Source organism: Oncorhynchus gorbuscha, linkage group LG04, assembly GCF_021184085.1.
Source record: "Oncorhynchus gorbuscha isolate QuinsamMale2020 ecotype Even-year linkage group LG04, OgorEven_v1.0, whole genome shotgun sequence".
Taxonomy (NCBI): Eukaryota; Metazoa; Chordata; class Actinopteri; order Salmoniformes; family Salmonidae; genus Oncorhynchus; species Oncorhynchus gorbuscha.
In genome coordinates, this window is record NC_060176.1 from 17,226,569 (window position 1) to 17,247,216 (window position 20,648).

At 45.3% G+C, this 20,648-nt stretch overlaps 1 long non-coding RNA gene across 4 annotated transcripts; it reads left to right on the top strand.

Moving 5' to 3' along the window:
- Positions 1-4,011: 4,011 nt before the first annotated feature.
- LOC124033762 lies at positions 4,012-18,769 on the top strand. 4 transcript variants are annotated; one of them, XR_006838446.1, is made up of 11 exons: positions 4,012-4,151; positions 6,458-6,625; positions 7,777-7,939; positions 8,027-8,217; positions 8,392-8,555; positions 12,338-12,496; positions 12,837-12,922; positions 13,048-13,098; positions 13,197-13,273; positions 13,416-13,484; positions 18,077-18,769. It is a non-coding gene; the product is annotated as an uncharacterized LOC124033762 (long non-coding RNA). The 4 variants fall into 4 exon arrangements; XR_006838448.1 differs by having other exon boundaries at positions 12,837-12,899; positions 13,007-13,098; XR_006838447.1 differs by having other exon boundaries at positions 12,837-12,899.
- Positions 18,770-20,648: the final 1,879 nt, after the last annotated feature.

The following is a 20,648-nucleotide window of genomic DNA, read 5'->3' on the forward strand; positions in this document are numbered from 1 at the left end:
CTAGCTCCCGCTGGCTTTCTGTCTAACTCCCACCTGCTCCCGCAGCTTTTCATACCACACCTACTCGCTCCCGCTGGCTTTCTGTCTAACTCCCACCCGCTCCCGCAGCTTTTCATACCACACCTACTAGCTCCCGCTGGCTTTCTGTCTAACTCCCACCTGCTCCCGCAGCCAGCTCCCGCTGGCTTTCTGTCTAACTCCCACCCGCTCCCGCTTTTCATACCACACCTACTAGCTCCCGCTGGCTTTCTGTCTAACTCCCACCCGCTCCCGCAGCTTTTCATACCACACCTACTAGCTCCCGCTGGCTTTCTGTCTAACTCCCACCCGGCTTTCTGTCTAACTCCCACCAGCTCCCGCAGCTTTTCATACCACACCTACTAGCTCCCGCTGGCTTTCTGTCTAACTCCCACCAGCTCCCGCAGTCTAACTCCCACCCGCTCCCGCAGCTTCATACCACACCTACTAGCTCCCGCTGGCTTTCTGTCTAACTCCCACCAGCTCCCGCAGCTTTTCATACCACACCTACTCGCTCCCGCTGGCTTTCTGTCTAACTCCCACCTGCTCCCGCAAGAACTGGTCCTGAACCGCGGCCCCGCAATGTTATTTTAGGCGTATGTGATGCAGCTAGCTTGCTATTTTGTGCTCTATTGTCAATATCATAATGCCCAAAAATAAACTACGAAATAAGTAACATTTCCAGAGAGTCTCACATTCTCCATTATATTAGGCTATCTATATTACTGGGCTATATCAGCCAATAGGCTAGACTTAGTTTGGAGAGAGAGCGGACACTTGCATTTTCTCTTGAGCTACGTTTAATAGCCTACCTTTTAGGAGCGGGGCGATTTTCAGACGGTGACAAAATAATATGGGTGATTCATATTTATTACTAGGCAGTGTAGTAAACTATAACCTAATTATATTTATGAAGCTAATTTCCTTGGAAAGAGAAGTGCCCCGTGCTTCTCCACCTATGCATAGGCTACAGCCTACTCTATTAAATTGAGACCAAACGCGCACCTGATCTCACACTTCCAACTAGGAAAGGTATGGCTACTGAACTTGAAGCAGCAAGAATGATGACAGCTGACACTTGCTCTTTCTCTTGAGCTACGTTTTGCATATAGGATATAGCTATACCTTTTAGGAGCAGTACTATTTGTAGGCAGATACAAATAAACGAGTAATCAATATTTATTGAAAAAGAAAAGGGCAGAATACTCACCATGGTATTTGCCCGTTTGCCTTTTCCTTTTCAATGATGATCACATTTTTGGATTGCACCTCGACTCACTTTGGTTGAGCTCCCTCTTTATTTACAGACACATGTAGTAAACTACAGCCTAATCATATTTAAGTTAATTTCCTTGGAAAGATTTGGCCACAGGATGAAAAATGCCGGACCGTGACTCAATGATCTCTGTCGGGACATGCAGCCCTCCACCGCCAAGCACACAGCATGACTTCATGTCATGAACCCTGTCTTTAACCACAATCCTTCACTTTTCACTGAGCCATTAGTTCAACAGTGACTTGAGTATTTGCTGATTGCCATGAGTCTGTAAGACTGTCTTATTCCCATTTAGATCCAAACTGAACCTTTTGGCCAGTAAGGCCACAGTGTCTTTATGACTCAGACAAGCCTCTCAAACAATCACTCTAAATAATGCCTGTGAAGAAAATGTGATCTGATGAAAATCTGATGTTAAATGTGTTTAGAAACCCACTGTGCCTCACACACACTCTCAACCTTGTCTGTATCTTAGTGGCTGAGAGAAAGAGAGAAAAGTGTTTTGGCTTTGTGACCCTTGGCACGCTGCCCCCCCCCGCTCTCCTCCTCCTCCCCCCTGTCCATCTGGGCTGTGTGTGCTCCGGCCGCTCGATAGACAGATCATTCCAGGTCGGGGCCCTCTTGTGAAATCAGATGTTTAACTGGCCAGGAGAAGCGAGATGGGAGCGTCTTAACCAACACCTTGCCAAAGGTCTCCTGTTCAGTCAGCCGTCCCGCCGCTTGGAGTGCGCCCGCCGCCTGCCAATAGGCATTAGGGAGGATTTAGTAATTAAGTGATAGGCTGAGGACTAAATTGGGTGTTTGTGGGCTGGCGAGCCACCCAGAGGTCCCCACAGCCATGCAGATAGGGGATTCTAATTGCCAGGGATATTGATCAGCCTGGCGAGGGGGGGATGCAGGGGATTCACAAGCCATCGATTTGCTGTTACTGCGGCCGCCTTGTCAATGGGAGAGGGAGGTGAGCACTGAGAAGCCCCCCCCACACACACACTCTCAAACACTCACTCCCTTCTGGAAGGGCTTTACCCCTCAACCCCCGCCCACCTCCTCTCTATATCTCTCGTTCTCTCTTTGTCTTAGACTGTCTAAAGGTGTTGCTTATCGGATGGGTATTGGCAGAGAGGAGGGGCAGCTCTTTGGTAGAACATGTCCCTAGGGAACGCCTTCTTCACACTCTGCTCTACATACAGTATAAGTTTCTCCTTCACACTCTGCTCTACGTACAGTATAGTTCTCCTTCACACTCTGCTCTACGTACAGTATAGTTCTCCTTCACACTCTGCTCTACGTACAGTATAGGTTTCTCCTTCACACTCTGCTCTACGTACAGTATAAGTTTCTCCTTCACACTCTGCTCTATGTACAGTATAAGTTTCTCCTTCACACTCTGCTCTATGTACAGTATAAGTTTCTCCTTCACACTCTGCTCTACGTACAGTATAAGTTTCCCCTTCACACTCTGCTCTACGTACAGTATAAGTTTCCCCTTCACACTCTGCTCTACGTACAGTATAAGTTTCTCCTTCACACTCTGCTCTACGTACAGTATAAGTTTCTCCTTCACACTCTGCTCTATGTACAGTATAAGTTTCTCCTTCACACTCTGCTCTACGTACAGTATAAGTTTCTCCTTCACACTCTGCTCTACGTACAGTATAGGTTTCTCCTTCACACTCTGCTCTACGTACAGTATAGGTTTCTCCTTCACACTCTGCTCTACGTACAGTATAAGTTTCTCCTTCACACTCTGCTCTACGTACAGTATAAGTTTCTCCTTCACACTCTGCTCTACGTACAGTATAAGTTTCTCCTTCACACTCTGCTCTACGTACAGTATAAGTTTCTCCTTCACACTCTGCTCTACGTACAGTATAAGTTTCTCCTTCACACTCTGCTCTACGTACAGTATAAGTTTCTCCTTCACACTCTGCTCTACGTACAGTATAAGTTTCTCCTTCACACTCTGCTCTACGTACAGTATAAGTTTCTCCTTCACACTCTGCTCTACGTACAGTATAAGTTTCTCCTTCACACTCTGCTCTACGTACAGTATAAGTTTCTCCTTCACACTCTGCTCTACGTACAGTATAAGTTTCTCCTTCACACTCTGCTCTACGTACAGTATAAGTTTCTCCTTCACACTTTGCTGGTGTGTCCCTTGTCCCCCTCCCTAACTCGGGGTATGTCCCTCCCTGGGCAGGCGAGGGCTTTGACGCTTTACTGTGGTCTGGGTTAATGTCTCAGGGAAAGAGGGCGCAAACTGGGATTTGATTAGCTGCTTAACCTGACGGTAAACAGGCCATGGCCACCCCTCACACACTCAGCTCTGATCCCATCACTCAAGCCCCAGCGCCCCATCAGCCCAACGCTCACCCCACTACACCATGCCACACCGCAAAGCACCGCACAGCCAGAATTAGTGCAACGGCCTCTCATTAAATGTTCAGGCTTGCCTGCTCAGATTAAATCTGGCAGACACAAACACACACGCATTACTCTCAAATGAGCACATTTTTTCCATCAAGATAAATGAAATTCCCTTTGATTTTGAAAATGTAGACAAGAGGGAAAACAAAGTTTACAGCATGTGGGGAGTAGCGTTGGCAGAGAGAGGTATCAAACATGCCAGTTTGAAAGTAGTGGTCGTTTAAAGACTGGGAGCCCCTGACTGATGGTGTGTCTGTGGCCGTGTGCATGCATTAGGACCCAGGTGGAGAGTCTGAAGAAGGAGGCAGGGGAGAGCAGGCAGGCCCAGCTCAGTGCTCAGCAGGAGGCCAACACACACCAGCAGAGGGCTCAGCAGCTGGAGGCAGAGCTGACCAACACCAATGACACACTCAGGACTCTACGGAAACAGGTAAGACCTAACATTAACACATACAGCAAACCAACCAACAAGTTCCCCGTCGTGGGGTACACCCCCCCAAAAAAAAACAGTCCATTTTTATTTTACAACGGGGCTATACATTTGGGTGAGGTGTTTTTCTCGCCAAAAATACAATTAAACCATCTAGTGTTCAGCGAAATAACAACACAATGTCAAATACAGGTAACCTCGTCAAATAATTAACATCCAATCACATTAACTCTTACTCTCTTGTGGGAATTTCACTAACTGTCCGTATGTAGCCAAACGTAGCTGCTGCGCATGTTAGTCTCTGTACTGATGGAGCAAAAAACATGACAGGGAGACATAGTGGAGTGGTAATGCGCGTGCAAGCAATTGCTCCCGACACCACTTGGGTACACTGCAGCATCCACCGAGAGGCTCTTGCTGCCAAGGGAATGCCTGACAACTTGAAAGATGTTTTGGACACTACAGTGAAAATGGTTAACTTTATTAAAGCAAGGCCCCTGAACTCTCGTGTATTTTCTGCACTGTGCAATGATCTGGGCAGCGACCATGTAACACTTTTACAACATACAGAAGTGCGCTGGATATCAAAGGGCAAAGTATTGACAAGTTTTTTTGACCTGAGAGACAAGCTTAAAGTGTTCTTTATTGACCATCATTTTCACTTCTCTGACCGCTTGATGACGTTTCTCACACGACTGACCTATCAGGGTGATGTTTTTTCTTGCCTGAATGATCTGAATCTAGGATTACAGGGACTCTCCGCAACTATCACCTCATCTGCTCATTTATCACTCCAGTGTTAATCTGCTAAATTGTAATTATTCGCTACTATGGCCTATTTATTGCCTACCTCCTCATGCCTTTTGCACACACTGTATATAGACTTTCTTTTTTCTACTGTGTCATTGACTTGTTTATTGTTTTATTGGCTTGTTTATTGTTTACTCCATGTGTAACTCTGTGTTGTTGTCTGTGTCACACTGCTTTGCTTTATCTTGGCCAGGTCGCAGTTGCAAATGAGAACTTGTTCTCAACTAGCTTAAAGGTGAAATACATTTTTTATTAAAAAACTATATTCAATGTGCAGGACAAAATTGAGGCTATGATTAAGAAGTTGGAGCTCTTATCTGTCTGCATAACAAGGACAACACACAGGTCTTTCTATCATTGTATGAGTTTTTTTGTGTGGAAATGAACTCAAGCTTACTGACAATGTCAAATGTGATATAGCAAAGCACCTGAGTGAGTTTGGTGCGCAATTACGCAGGTACTTTCCCAAAACGGGTGACACAAACAACTGGATTCGTTATCCCTTCCATGCCCTGCCTCCAGTCCACTTACCGATATCTGAACAAGAGAGCCTCATCGGAATTGCAACAAGAGGTTCTGTGAAGATTTTATTTAATCAGAAGCCACTGCCAGCTTTCTGGATTGAGCTGCGCTCAGAGTATCCTGCCTTGGCAAATCGCACTGTTAAGACACTGATGCCCTTTGCAACCACGTACCTATGTGAGAGTGGATTCTCGGCCCTCACTAGCATGAAAACTAAATGCAAAATGCAAAATTTACACCCCATTACGAAATGTGTAGAATTGAATGAAATAAGCTTTGTCACACCCTGATCTGTTACACCTGTCCTCGTTATTGTCTCCACCCCCTCCAGGTGTCGCTTGTTTTCCCCAGTGTATTTATCCCTGTGTTTCCTGTCTCTCTGGGCCAGTGTATTTATCCCTGTGTTTCTTGTCTCTCTGTGCCAGTTTGTCTTGTATGTCCAAGCCTACCAGCGGTTTTCCCAGTTTCCTGCTTGGCCTTTTTCACCTTTTGCTAGTCCTCCCGGTTCTGACCCTTGCTTGTTTTCTGGACTCCATACGCGCCTGCTTGACCATTCTGCCTGCCCTGACCTCGAGCTTGCCTGCCCTTCGGAACATCCTGAACACTGAACTGGTTTTGCCTGTCCACGACCATTCTCTTGCCTAAACCCTTTGGATTTATTAAACATCTTAAACTCCAACCATCTGCCTCCTGTTTCTGCATCTGTGTCTCGCCTTTACACCTGCAAAGTTCTCTCCACCAACAAGAGGGGTGTGAATCGTTTGTCATGAACAGTGCTTGTGCCCATAGAAATAGACGTTGCACATGCGCAGGTGGGGAGCGGGATGTTCAACCAAAGCTGGAAGGGGGGCCCCCGAGTGAAAACTTTTGGGAACCCCTGTGCTAAATGACTAAAAATGTAAATGTAGCCTAACCTCAGAATATTGCCTGTAAACGTGTGGTCGGTTGGTTGACTGGTTGTCTCTGTGTTCTAGCTGCAGGAGCAGGCTGATGCCAGCCAGGCATTGCGGGCAGAGCTGTCCCAGGAGCAGGCCAGGCAGCAGTAGCTGCAGAAGAGGAACCAGGGGGCCAGGGAGAGAGAGGGTCGACTGGAGTCAGAGAGAAACCAGCTCAGAACCAGAATGGAATTAGCTCACAGCCAGGTAGAGTCAAACACTATAATTAATCATTAAGGCACCTCGGGAGTTTGTGGAATATGGCCAATATACCACGGCTAAGCCGTGGTATATTGGCCATAAACCACAAACCCCAAAGGTGCCTCATTGCTATTATAAACTGGTTACCAATGTAATTAAATGTTTTGCTATACCCGTGGTATACGGTCTGATATACCGCTGCTGTCAGACAATCTCCATTCAGGCTTGAACCAACCAGTTTATAATGTATATAAAACTAGCACTCAACTAGACATGTGCAGTCAACAACTCAGCACTCAACCAGGTGCTTTCACACACATACTAATGTATCCAAAAGCTAGCGCTCAACTACAAATATGCGGTCAATAAATTCACACATATTGCAAATGCATGTCACACTCACACAACCAACAAATGTTAATTATACTGTAGTGTTTGTCTGTTGATTTATGACTAAAGGCAATATTCCAACACAAATAATTTAGTGTCAGTGAACGTCATGAATTTAACCTGTGCTTGCTGACAGTTAAAAGTTTCAAGAGGCATTTTTTGGCTTTGCGTGTTTTTCCATTCATCAGGAGTGCGTCTTCTCCTCACATAGTGTCTGACTGAAGCCTGGCTACACATCTACAATCCACTCAGATTCCCCCTCCAGCCATGCTCGCAAATTGAATTAGTTTCCGTCTCTGAATTTGTGTTTCAAAAATAGTAATTATTTTTTAACCCCAAAGGAAGCAAGAGAAACGAGTCAGATCTACACACGTCATGAATTTTTTGAAATAATAGTTTTCCACCAGCCAAAGGGATACAAGCCTGAAGCGCGGCAATTTGCTGCTAATTTGTTCAGCTGCTAGGAAATTAAATTGAAGCACATAATTCATATCTTTAGAAAGTTAAATCAATCTGATCAAAAAGTTTCCCACTCAATTACGGCCTGAAATGAATCTCCTTAATCCCAATTTTAAATCTGTCATGCATATAAGTGCAGATCTCTCATCTATTTGCCCATCCATGTGACTTAATCCTGGAACAGAGAGCTAAAATGGCGCTGCGATTGTCAGATTTAGTCCCATCTATCTTTGAGCCTGATATACACACAGTGACACACACACCTGATGGGAGCTCTGATAGGGGTGTGTCTGCTGTCTGTCCTACAGCTGAAGGAGCGGGAGAGGACTGTGGGGTGCCTGCAGGAGCGTGTGGTAGAGCTGCAGAGCACCACCCAGAGGCTGCAGGAGGAACAGACAGCCTGCCAGGCTCAGCTGCAGCAGTGAAGGAGGGAGCTGGAGAGCAGGGAGGGCCTAGAGACACAGCCAAGAGGTCAGAGGTCACAATCACATACTGTCCATATTTTGAGTGTATTATGTGTGTAGTTTGGGGCCCATGTTCCGTGTGTGTTCTCTCCAGATGAGCGTCTTTCAGGAGACAGTGTCCAGGCTGAGGGAGTGTGTAGAGAAGGCCCAGGCCAGCAGCAGGCAGGGGACCAGGGACACAGCAGCAGCACAACACAGCCTCAGAGAGCTGAGACTGGAGCTGGCCTTCACCCAGGCTTCCCATAGAGAGAGCCTGGAGCTGGTGCGTGCCCTGCTTACACACAGGTACTCTGTCAGGCATGTATTGAAAATACTGACGTTAAAACAATGACATTAACTCTCAACTTGTTTTAGGTTAATGACTGTGGAGGAAATAATGTGTAGTGGGACTAACAATGTATATTTTGTGTGGATGTTTGTTTTGTGGTGTGCGGCTGTGCGTGTGGTGGTACTGTTCAGCTGGCTGAGCAGAGTGGTGAGGCTGCAGGTCTACGTAGTGAACTGTCCCGCCTGCAGCAGAGGAGCTCCCAGCTGTCAGAGGAGAGAGGGGGCCAGGAGGAGAGGACCAGGCAGCTGGCTGCAGAGCTCCACAGACTACGCCCTGCCAGCAGACACTGGACGAGGTGAGAGAGAAGGATCTACACATCAACATTTCCATTCATCCTCATGGCAATTAACCAATAACCATTCATTTCATTGTCAATATCCAATAACCACTGATCTGGTTCTAGATCTGACACTGCCAACTGCCAACCATTAGGTCATGGACCAGATAGCCTCACATTAAATCCCAGACTGTTACAGCCTGTAGCCAACCACTTACACCATCACATGATTACAAGTGTGATGGCTCAATCTTTCAACCTTATGTGTTGTATAATAGCAAAGGGGGTTATCTAGTGTAATATATACCCAGGGCTGGAAATGAACACTGTGCCTGGTCATTAGTGTGGAGCACACAGCCCCTCTGAAGTAGAGACTTAACCTCCACAGGTTGCGCTGTACACTAATTGACCACTACAGGAGAGAGCAGGTTCTGTTGTAGACAAAAGAGGTGTGACTTGTAGCAGTGCCCTTTCTGTGTGTGCGGGGCTATATTCCTAAAGCTGATTGGATAATGAGAGCTCTCTCTCAGACCCCCATAGATTCTGCATGTACAACACACACACACACACAGTTGAAGTCGGAAGTTTACATACACCTTAGCCAAATACATTTAAACTCAGTTTTTCACAATTCCTGACATTTAATCCAAGTACAAATTCCCTGTTTTAGGTCAGTTAGGATCACCACTTTATTTTCAGAATGTGAAATGTCAGAATAATAGTAGAGAATGACGTATTTCAGCTTTGATTTCTTTCATCACATTCCCAGTGGGAATTAGTATTTGGTAGCATTGCCTTTAAATGATTTAACTTGGGTCAAACATTTCGGGTAGCCTTCCACAATAAGTTGGGTGAATTTTTGCCCATTCCTCCTAACAGAGTTGGTGTAACTGAGTCAGGTTTGTAGACCTTGCTCGTACACACTTTTTCTGTTCTGTAAGATTGAGGTCAGGGCTTTGTGATGGCCACTCCAATACCTTGACTTTGTTGTCCTTAAGCCATTTTGCCACAACTTTGGAAGTATGCTTGGGGTCATTTGGAAGAACCAAGCTTTAACTTCTTGACTGATGTCTTTAGCAGTTGCTTCAATATACCCACATCATTTTCCTTCCTCAAGATGCCATCTATTTTGTGAAGTGCACCAGTCCGTCCTGCAGCAAAGCACCCCCACAACATGATGCTGCCACCCCCGCGCTTCATGGTTGGGATGGTGTTCTTCGGCTTGCAAGAATCCCCCTTATTCCTCCAAACATAACGATGGTCATTATGGCCAAACAGTTCTATTTTTGTTTCATCAGACCAGAGGACATTTCTCCAAAAAGTATGATCTTTGTCCCCATGTGCAGTTGCAGAACGTAGTCTGTTTTTTTAATGGCGGTTTTGGAGCAGTTTTCTTCCTCCTTTTCTTCCTTGCTGAGCAGCCTTTCAGTTTATGTTGATATAGGACTCGTGTTACTGTGGATATAGATACTTTTGTACCTGTTTCCTCCAGCATCTTCACAAGGCCATTTGCTGTTGTTCTGGGATTGATTTGCACTTTTCGCACCAAAGTACGTTCATCTTCATGAGACAGAACGCGTACTATTGATTTGTATGACGGCTGCGTGGTCCCATGGTGTTTATACTTGCGTACTATTGTTAGTACAGATGAACTTGGTACCTTCAGGAGTTTGGAAATTGCTCCCAAGGATGAACCAGACTTGTGGAGGTCTAAAATAGAAAAATCTGAGGTCTTTGCTGATTTCTTTTGATTTTCCCATGATGTCAAGCAAAGAGGCACTGAGTTTGAAGGTAGGCCTTGAAATACATACACAGGTACACCTCCAATTGACTCAAATTATGTCAATTAGCCTATCAGAAACCTTTTATTTATTTATTTATTTTACCTTTATTTAACTAGGCAAGTCAGTTAAGAACAAATTCTTCTTTTCAATGACGGCCTAGGAACAGTGGGTTAACTGCCTGTTCAGGGGCAGAACGACAGATTTGTACCTTGTCAGCTCGGGGATTTGAACTTGTAACCTTCCAGTTACTAGTTCAACGCTCTAACCACTAGGCTACCCTGCCGCCCCTATCAGAAGCCTCTAAAGCCATGTCATGATTTTCTGGAATTTTCCAAGCTGTTGAAAGGCAGTCAACTTAGTGTATGTAAACTTCTGACCCACTGGAATTGTGATCTAGTGAATTATTATTGAAATAATCTGTAAACAATTGTTGGAAAAATGACTTGTGTCATGCACAAAGTAGATGTCCTTACCGACTTGCCAGAACTATAGTTTGTTTACAAGAAATTTGTGGAGTGACTCCAACCTAAGTGTATGTAAACTTCTGATTTCAACTGTACATACAGAAAGAGTTTGCAAAGACGCAGATATTTAAACACACAGTTTTGCTTAGAGGAACTGCCTCACATAATAGTCAGTTTAACAGTTTAACTGAGATACTCATACAGTGCAGAAATGTAGTAACAGGTTTTCAAGTGAAAATGTCTGAGGTGTTATGGTTCAAATAGTCTAAGCATTGTGTTTGTATTGTGACAAATCCGAAGCACTTTGTTTGTGTACACAGGCACATAAGAGCTGTGTGTGCTTGCTCTGCAGTGCCAAACCTCTACAATGTGTTTGTATGTGTGTTTAGCCGAGGGCACATCTCTGTGGCTCATCGCTGTGGTCTCACGTCATCCTTCTTAAGTGCTGTCAATGTTGCATGGTAACAGCGGCGCTCTGCCCTCTTAATTGGTTTAGGAAGAGCATCCTTGTCATTTTGCGGTCAGCAAACTCCGCCAGAGAAAATGATGTGTGAGTTGCACCCTCCCCACACAACCCATCCCACAAAATGAATATGTGCAGCTGTGTGTGTGTGTTTGTCAGTTTTTACTTTCCACTTTTAGAAATAATTGCTGGTTGCTCGATGGGATCAGAGGAAGGGTATAATGATTGTCTCTGGCTGTGTGGTATGGCTGGGTTCTGGGGAGGGCTGGGGGAGAGCAACTTATTTCACACACCTAAATGTGAGTGTGTGTGTGTGTGAATGTGTTAACATTAGTGTGTTTGTACAGCATGTAACCTGTTTGGTGTATGTGCTTGATGTGTATCTACATACTCTATGCGTGTGTGTGCACGGCTGTCCTTTTGCACGGATTAGCAGGTGAACGCAGCAAGAGGATGACCAGACTGGGGTTGCCATACTGTCACACAGGGGTTAGGGGGAATACAGAGCTGCAGTACTGCAGTTTGGAGCCTCCAGTCCCCACACACACACACCACTTTAATTGCCTTTGCTTCTTTCATTACATGTATTGCCTCTCCTCTGCATTGCGTGTTCCCTGGGCTTGTGGAAAGGTCATTGTAGTGGGGATGTGAACACTGCACGGCCTCAGTGTGTCCCAGCCAAGCAGGCAGAGTATAGAGCGGGGGATGTGGCTAGGGAGGACTGGTTACTGCTGTCCTTCACATTGTTCCTATAAAGAAAAACATGTATTTTTATGGTGACCAGTTCTTTGATGTAGTGGCTCAACATGTACATGCATGTTAGCATACGCAAGCATTGTTCAGAGTGATTTAGAGTCAAATGAATGTGACTGACAGGACAATGTTACTAGAAGGAGATGTTTATGGAGGAGTTCACTACAATGTAATGAACTATCGTTTCCCAGTTTCCTACATGGGCAGGGTTATAGGAAACCCTCATGAATATGTTGCTGTTCACCATTCATTTAAAAGGTTCATCAGTTTTCAGAAATGAGAACAAAAATGATATTAGGAAATGCCAATGACAGGTATCATCCCTCTCCCACCTAGACTCGATCCTGTGAGGGCAGGCTGGCAGAGCTGAGTGCCCAGATGGGGAGGTCTCGGTGCTGGGGCCAGGAGCAGCTGGTAGCCCTGGAGAAGGAGGTGGTGCTGATTAAGGTGGAGATGGCTTCTCTCAGGGAGAACTAGCATGCCAAGGTGGCCCAGGTCAGACACACACTTACACAATGGGTTCTGGGGACATTCTGGTAGGGTTTATGACTAAGGATAGGAGGTTTTGCTGACCATGTGACCTGATCAGGAAAAACTCTGGGCCGTTATAATACCCGGAAGCCTTACTGCCTAACTGTGTAACTAGGCCCAAAGTTTTCCTGGTCAATTGATGTGCTCATGAAAACCTCTTGGCTCTAGTTATGACACATATCCTCACACTTTGCACTGGCACAGAAAGGCCAAACAGCATAGTTAGTAATCACCTCTCAATGAAAAATGAGCTGTATAGCCATTAGGATGTGCAGCAGGGGTTTGTTCATGTGTCTCTGTTCAGGTGGAGGCCTTACACTCACAGCACGATTCCATGGAGCACAAGTACAGCACAGCAGCTAATGAGGTAGTGAACCCTTAAACCTCCAGGTATGTCAGATAGACACTGTTAGAGTTGTAGACTCTCATTACCTCCCTTCTCTCTTCCCCCCCCCCCATCTCGTGTTGCGCCAGTCTCTGGGTAATGCTCATTCAGACAGTTCTCTTCTACACAGGGAGAGTGAGCTGGTGATAACCACCGTCAACCAGTGGGTGAAGGAGCAGAAGTAAGAGCATACCTAACTCCACACACACACTGATTCCCAGTCACATTCTACTCTACATTCACTACGCAGCATTAACCCCGTCTTCACCCTGTCGACAGGCAAGGGTCTGCAGGAGGAGATGAAGAGGTTGAAGGCTGAGCTGGAAGAGAGCAGGATGGAAGCCGAGAGGTTCAGAGTACGTACCATACACAGTTACACACACTGGATAACACTGTTAGACCTCCACACATTTACAACCCTGATATACTATAAAAAACAACACCAATTGAAGAGCATTGTTCCTTTCTATTGAGTAATGTCACTTGTTTTTGTATCAGGCCTCAAGTCAGTATGAGTGGCCAGCGCAGTGCCCTGACCAGACCTCCCGTCCAGCTGCTCCACACAGAGTGAGTACTGTACTACTGGCACTGACCTGAGACACTGGATCTGTGGGCTTGGCAACTTCCCAGTTCTCCAGGAACAAGCTGCAGCAGGTCCATACGAGGCAAATGACTACATGTCCTCTAACTCTTCACTAGTTTCTTTGCTGGGGCTCTAGAGACAGCATCAGTGACAAAGCAGTGACTTCCCGGACTGAGTGAATTCCTCTCTGTGTGTTTCTAGAGTAGAGCTGAGACATGGGTCAATAGCAACAATCACCAACACATCTCAGACAGTATTGGTTAAGAGCAGGAGCCCGTCTAACTCATAAGAGCTATTGGCAGCCATGTTGATTTCTGTTGTTCTGGGATTAGCATCTGTGTTTCTGGGGGCTAATGGTCCGTGTCGTCCGGCTGTGAAATCAGTGGCCTGAGAGCCTCTGAGAAGCCTGCAGATTGGTGTTTCAAATCCCCACACCCCTCTAATGCAGCACAGCCTGTCTCAGCCACTCCCCATCTCCCAGAGTAGAACAGTTTCGCTTTTCCCGAGTTCCCCCTCCTCACCCTGGGTGACCCCCCCCCCCCCCCCACTGCAGTCTCCCCACGCCTGGGCCCAGACGCCACCAGCCCTTCCTGCCCCACAGGACCACTGCAGCTTGTTAACACCGAAGATACATTTGTGCAGTCAGGCAGGAAATCCTAGAGGTGGCTATGGACGGTGGTAATCAAAGGCCAGGTGCTCTGACACTGAGGACTGGAGGAGGGCTTAGAGATGACCTCTAGTCTGGCCTCCTATCATGGCCGATCATCCCAACAGACGGACGGACAGACAGAGCCATCCAAGGACACGGTCTCCTCTCCTCTGGGCCAGACATGTCCTAGTCGTATCCGTTTTCAGACACTCAGACAGACATCACCCACACATTGCCATGGGACCGACTATATCTTTTTAAAATTGAACTTGCATTTTATATGTGATGCTGAGAAAAGATGATTTATTGGTGAAATTGTGTTCCATATGGTTGTTTGACAGTTGAAGCCGTCTCATTTCACCCTGCCTATACCTCCTCGCTTTAAAGTAAGCCAGTCCTGTGCTCACTGGCATTTCCCTGTAATGCGTTCCCGTCTGATTTCCTCCTAAATTGCAATGCGGTAAAGTTAGGACTGATTGGAGGGATTACTTTTGGTGAGTGTGAGATAGGAGGGAGAGAGAAAGAGACTAGACTGGTTGTGAACCCAATCAGAGCCCTGTGTTGACTGTGCTGATTAGAGGCTTGTAGTGAGTGGGATCCATTCTATCCCATCATTCCCTGTTTGCTCTGATAACGGAACCTCAACACTCATCATGTCCCTAACCTCATCCTGTCACTTACAGCACACCACACTGATCTCTCTCAAATGTCTTATGCAAGGTGGGTAATGTACCAAAAGGCCCTTTAGAACTTTAAACCTGTTTTGAAAGAATAGTTGGCATGCTTTGGAAAAAATTCACTGGTTGGCTGAGTGTTAAAAAACATTTAAAAAGTTGCAATATGTAGTTGAGGAGCACTGAGGCATTGAGGATGGACATTGCTCTGGAGAGAGTACCGTACCCTAATAAGTGTGTGCGTGCGTTGTGCGTGTTGCCTTGCCTGATACCAATGGAGGGCAGATGCCAACTCAGCCCATAAAGGCCCACTGGATGACTGCGACTTCACTCAGCTAATGTTCCAGGACATCCAGGAAGCCTGTAGGGAGCTGGGAGAACACAGAGGAGCTCTAAAAGCAGCCAGAGAGAGTAAATACAAATAAATAGATAAATAAGTGAATGGCATGAGAGGAGCCGAGGGAACAGTCGTCCATTCTCGTGTACGCACCGCCTTTGTTTATTTATGGTGTCTGAGGGCCTGAGCAGGGCTGGTGGGGGGAGGAGGAGGGTGCTGGGGGAGGACACTGGGCCTCTCCTTCCTTACGCATGCCTGGCTCTGCTCCCCAGCTTTCATTAAGTGTCATTACCAGGGCTCTCAGCGCTAGAGCCAAGCTGAGACCTGACATCCACTCCATAGATATGTGTGCATATGGATGGACTGCTGATCCTTCTTATCCGCCACTGAGGAGGGAGAATTAGGCCAGGGAGAGGAGAGGAGAGGAGAGGAGAGGAGAGGAGAGGAGAGGAGAGGAGAGGAGAGGAGAGGAGAGGAGAGGAGAGGAGAGGAGAGGAGAGGAGAGGAGAGGAGAGGAAAGGGGGATGCAGCCGTATCTGACTTTAATGGCCAGAATATAGCTATTACTTAAATGGAGGACAGTATTCATGCCTGATTGGTTGTCATGAATATGCCATACGGGTCAGGTTATCCACATTTAAAGTGTTTGTACACTGGTGATTGTACGGGCTATGTACACTGCAGTGTGTTGTAGATCAGGATGACTAGGATGCATATCGATACAGTTACATATCAGGATATTCTAGTTGACTGTACCTGCACCAAAACGCAGTTTATTTCCTTCATCTTTTTAATGTGGGAGCCAAGACAAATTCAGCACTTTTTATTTCCATGAATGATCAAACTTCATTTTCTCGTGACTCTTGTCACTGCAGCAGACATATGGTGAGCAATATGATTGGAACATCAAATCACAATAAAATCACAAATACCGAATCACAACACATATAGAATCGCAGTATATATCGTAATCGGCACCTAAGTATCACAATAATATTGTGTTGTGAGATGCCGGGCCATTCCCAGCCCTAATGGCCAGTAGCAGAAATAAAGGCATGCAGCTGATGTGAGATGTGCATTTCCTTCTACGCAAGGTGTTCATTATCAATGTCCCTTTCCAGTTCACTTCCTGTTAGAAGGCCGGCTGATTGATGGCTTGTGCTGTTTATTTGGATATCAGCGAATGAAATATTCATGTCGTACGCTTTCCCAAGCAGAAGTTATCTAGATGCAGCGTAAATGGTACTTGGGATTAGATTTTCACAGCAGATTGCAGTTATTACAGGAGAAAAAGGTGAAAAGAGACTGTGTGAGCAGTCGTCTTCCTGGGAGGCAATCTATTTCTCTTCCACTCAGAGCACCGGAGCGCTGGACCAGGCGCTTAATGCGCGGGAGAGAAAGTGCTTTGGTCTGCAACCTTTCACACCTTCACCTCCCCTTCATGTGATTGAATAGTTAATAACTTTGACTTTCCTTTGAAAGCCTGTGACGTGGCTCCTACTGAACAGCCTGTTGTCTGGCTGACACACCTGCCTATTGCTCTGTCTGTCTGACTGACTGACTGCCTGCCTACATGTCTACTTGGCCCAGATGCCAGATTGTCTGATAGCCCACCTCTCTCTTCTACAAGCCCTCTCACTTTCAAGCCTGTCCCTCGCCTGAATTACCACCTAGCTTATCTGTCTTTCTTAAAGGAGCCTGTACATTATCAGAATTTTGATGGAAAGGGGTTTGGATTGCTTACTCTTCCTTCCTCCCTAAAGACACACACACACACACCACACACACACACACACACACACACACACACACACACACACACACACACACACACACACAGAGAGGGAGCTCATTAGCGCACCCCGTGCTCACAGCTCCAGCAGAATGTGACCTTGCCTAATTGTGCGCCATGCTCATTTGTTCTCCCTGCATGATGTGGCGATTGCTTATTTATTCTCCTCAGGGCTCCTCTCTCACATTAAAATTATTGACTTATTTCATTCACTGCACATTTGCCAAGCTTTATTTGATAAGCTCATTTCCCTTGGTGCCCAAAATCCCCCCCTGTTCCCATGTTTTAAAAGTTCTAATGTTCCCAATGCAGATTATTATTCATACTTGTGATTGTTTCTTCGTCTAATTATCTGTGTTGGAATAATTTAGCATCTGTGAGCCTCTTTATCCCAGAGGACTGAAACGGCACAAAAGGGCACACATTAACGATGCGACTGGAATATCTGAGGAGCCAGTTGTGTACACAAAGCTGGCAGACGCGGTCAACAAGAAGCTTAACAGGGATTGGGACATCGTGGAAGGTTTACCAAAATAAGCAGACTGAATTTGCATTTGGTTAGAGGGCTGTTGACGAACAGAGCCATCAACATTTGGTCCATCAGGTAATGAGACAGGATGTGGATATATGCAGCGAGATGGAGCTAAACTATTTGTAGTCAATAGAGGTCATGGTTAAGGTGGGTAGTGCAGATCCTCTCCACTCTGACCCATTGACCACCATCAGCCCTCTCCTCCCCTACAGTGGGGAGACCCTCCCTGCCCCACACCAAGAGGAGAGTTCTAGAGAGACCCAGCAGTTTAGAGAACAGAGCCAGTATCAGAGCAGAGACAAGCTAGCAGCAGGAGAGCTGTTCAGTAGTGTACCAACTCACCAACAGAGGACACAGTGGGATAGTATTAGGTAGGGGAATGATTGGCAGTATTTCTGCAGCGGGAGGTGAATGATACCTCATGAGTCATTTATTAACAGTAATTATATGGATAATATTCATGATGACAAATATGCAAACTTAAGGTCCATGGTGATGCCAACATACCAATAGTAACACTGAGCTCTGAGGCTGACTATCGTAGGTATCTTATTTGAATAATCTGTTTCTGTCTGCCTCTGCTCTGTCTCAGATCTGCTCTGACTGCAACAGGAGCCTTGAGTGGCCAGAGAGACAACCTGTGGAGGAGGAGCTCTGGCTGCCAACCTGCATCTGCGCTAGCCCCAGACTCAGCCTGTGTCTGCCTGGCAGGGAGGGGGGCCACGTTTGCTGCTGAGGTGGCCCTTAGGACCCTGGAGCGCAGACCCCTGCCATGTGGCCACCACCACTGGAGCAGACCCGCTCTCTCAGCTGGGACAGGCCATGCCCTACACATCTCAGGGAGGGACACTGGTGGGGGCTAGTATGAACCAGTGAGAAGGGAAGTACAGGTAGTTATGACTCAAGAGAATACAGCACACAAATATTTATGATTTTGTAGCTTGATAGATATGAATAAATTATTGTATTATATTTAAGATTATTTAATGACAATACTAAACTTGAATAATTTTATTTCTTTGGTATTTTCAGTATAAATTTTTTCAAAATCGAATCGTTGTGGCACAATATTGTAATCTCTTACCATTACTCCTTCAGACCAGTTCTACATTATGATTGTCTACTTATTTACAACAGGTTCTGTTGAACACAGATTCTGTGTTGTGAATCAGTAGACAATTACAATCTTACCTCTACAGTATCTGGGTCCTTCCACCAGTTCGGTGCCTTTTTAGAAGTGTAACTTGTGATTTCACAAAATGTTGACATTCTGTCCTAAAGAGCACATGTTCAACTTCATAAAAAACACATGTTGCCATTCCAATAGGTTACATTTTTAAAAATTCTATAGTTAGTGCCTATTAAATGCCAAATAAAGTATCAGGGTTGACGGTATCAGGGTTGACGGTCATTTTTAAATCAGCCATAAATCCTCTCGTGACAGGGGGAATGGAAGCTTGTGTGCAACAGGGAGTGGCAATTGAAACCCGTTCGTTTTCTATCACAAAACAGAAAACGGCCCAACAAGTTTTTACACTATTATTTGATGTTCAATGTTTCTTTTGAAAAATACATTTTAAATGAATAGTTTCACCATATTAAAACTAGAGGGTTGACCTTAAAATGAGGGACAGATGTGAATGAATCACTAATCAAATGAAATAAATATAATCTTCAGAACTGACGTAAAATAACTAGGTATGTACAATGGAGAAATGTTTGGATTACATGGGTTGAAGTCTTCCTAGAAGTGACACAGGGTTGGCAGAGGGACATGTCAAAATGATGAATTTAGCAAGCCTTTATTCATATTAAAAATCTGATTCATTGAATTCTCCATGCCGTCTATATTAAAGGGCACTTCATTGAGTAGAACGGGCTTTTAAAATTAATAATTGCTACTTAATATCAAAAGGCACTCTTCGTGGAACGACCCATCTGACAAATATTTGTATCTACCCATTCAGGTTTTTGATATACATTTTTATAGAAACCTAGAAAGAATTAGAAAAAAAAGTGTCCAGCCTTTTATTGTGGTTTGAGAAATAGTCCTGCTTATTCCTGAGGTTGTCAAATTATTAATTGATGTCTAGATCAAAGTACTAAAAATTTATTGGGGGGGCGGGGGTTTCATGGTTTCAGTCACCTAGAGCAAAACATCCTTGAGTTCATGTAAGTCCTAATGAATTGTGTAGGCAGAGAAGTCTTTGTGGCCAAATAAAAGTCTGGTAAAGGCATCTAAACCCATAACAAGTGTCCCTTTGTTCTAGCACTACTCTATTCATCATGAGTCGGCTGTGTGAATCCAGGCATTGCTGCAGCTTTGAGAGCAACTCTGAGTTCCATGCCCACCAGCTTTCAATAACTGGGGATGTCGGAGCTTGACAGTAGAAAGTATTTTTTCTGACTAGAAGAAAATAAGAGCCCTAAGCAATAGTAGATGAGCTGTTAGTAAGCACACAGTCCACTGGGAGAGAGACATGGCAGCATACTATACATAGTGCAGTGGTGAAGGCGAAACAAAGCGAAATGTAATACTATTGTTTGCCGATATTAAAGATATCCAAACTATAGTGCCCCCCAATTACAGTAATAAACCATGACCATCATTGTAATGATCCACACCAGCATGCAGGGCGAACTTTAGAGGTGTGTTCACAGGGAAGGTATGTGTCCTAAAGAGGCCCTAGTCAGCCAATGGAATCGAGCAGTGGCTGTTGTTCACTGGCAGCCTGCTAGGATTAATCCCAGCCTTTACAGGAAGACACCATCTTTTTCTGCCTTGGTCAGATCAATAGGCAACATTCTCTCCAGCACAGCAGTCAATACCCAACACTTAAGGTGTCTGTGGAAACTAAAGAATGCCAATAATTGTTATTAATGCCTAGGATTTCCCCAAGTACTGCATTTATAGGGTAATTCCAGTGTAACAGACATTCAACCAACATCACACACACACAACACCAATGCCCTCCGGAGACGTAGTGTATACATTAAGAAACCTATACACAAATACAAAGATGGGGAAAAAAATCTACAAAATGTAAGTGCATCCTTTTTTCAAATAAGTATTGTGTTTGTAACCTGATTTAGAAATGGTATTGCTCTTTTGAGTCCGATACTATAATGGTACTGAGTAGTGAGCTACTGCACCATGCTCTGGG